Source organism: Mus caroli, chromosome 11 (assembly GCF_900094665.2).
Source record: "Mus caroli chromosome 11, CAROLI_EIJ_v1.1, whole genome shotgun sequence".
NCBI classification, from domain to species: domain Eukaryota; kingdom Metazoa; phylum Chordata; class Mammalia; order Rodentia; family Muridae; genus Mus; species Mus caroli.
Window position 1 is genome coordinate 111345209 of NC_034580.1, and position 1351 is coordinate 111346559.

A 1351-nucleotide genomic window follows, 5' to 3' on the forward strand; every position below is an offset into this window, starting at 1 on the left:
CAGAGTCAAAACAGTAGGACTGTAACTACCTCTGCCTAGCCTGCAGAGGGAAGACTGCTGCCTAAATGTCCTTTCTCCCTGTGGTTTGCTGCAATGGCCAGGCCAACACTACCCTTGAGCCTCCAGACTCAACTCCCTGACCTCCCCCCCTTTTTTTCCTTTTTTTTTTTTTTGAGACAGCATTTGACTACAAAGCTCTGGCTAGCCTGGAACTAGGAGAGATCCTCCTGCCTGTCTCCCAAGTGTTGGTGCTAAAAATTAAAGACATAGTTAGGCGTGGTGGTGCACACCTTTAATCACAGCACTCAGGGTGCAGAGGCAGGCAGATCTGTGAGGTCAAGGCCAGCTAGCTCTACAAAGCAACTCTAGGACAGCCAGAGGGTTGTTATATAGAAAAATGATTAAATACAGGCTAGCACACCCAATTCATTAAAAACCAAAATTAAATAAAGGTAGTCTGATTGATTAAAGACTTAAGCTAACACGCCCAGCTCCTGAGCTAGCTCATAGCCACCACCTGCCCCCTCAACGCCTATTTCTGCAGCCTATATCCTTGACTGGACCTTGAACTCCCCTAAGAGCAGGGCCAAGTTCCTCCTTGTAGCCATTGTATCTGACTACCCAAAGGTCCTGGCACTTTGCCTTGTATCAAAACAAAGCCTACCTTACTTAGAAGATGTTGAATGCACCCCCCCCCTTGAAGGTAATTGTGAAAGAATTGGAGCGGGCCTTTAATCCAACCAACTAGGCATTAGCTGTTATTTTATGGCAAATGGGCTGAAAAGTTTCAGAAAAACCAGAGACCATTGCTGACGGACCACTTAAAGAGGACTTTCCTGCATACTCTGCAGCTGCAGAGGGTAGAGGAACGAAAGGAGGCAGCCACCACTCAAGACAGGACATGTCTCTCTCCAGGCTTTCCCAGTCAGACTAGCTGGCTAAGGGTACAGCTCAGTGGACAAGGTGGTGGGCTGTGTGTGGGAGGGACTGGTCTAACAGTGCAGAGTTCTCAAAGCACTGAGCTGCACTGTCCGAGTCAGCGCTTCCTCTACATGGACCTTGAATCCAACCTTTGTACTATGAAATACAAAACCAGAAACGGTAAGTGTCCAGGTAGTGTGACACATCCCCTTAATCCTAGAATACAGGTTTCTGTGAGTTCCAGGCAAGACAGGAACATATAGTGAGACCCTGATTTTTTTTGTTTATTTTTGTTTTGTTTTTTTTTTTTTTTTTGGTTTTCCTAGACAGGGTTTCTCTGTGTAGCCCTGGCTGTCCTGGAACTCACTCTGTAGACCAGGCTGGCCTCGAACTCAGAAATCTGCCTGCCTCTGAGTGCTGGGATTAAAGG

At 47.0% G+C, this 1351-nt stretch overlaps 1 protein-coding gene across 4 annotated transcripts in view; it reads right to left on the bottom strand.

Annotated features, from left to right (window-relative positions):
* Window positions 1–1351, bottom strand: part of Jpt1 (Jupiter microtubule associated homolog 1) — an 18631-nt gene that overhangs the window by 3335 nt on the left and 13945 nt on the right. The gene's annotated exons all lie outside the window — the stretch shown is intronic.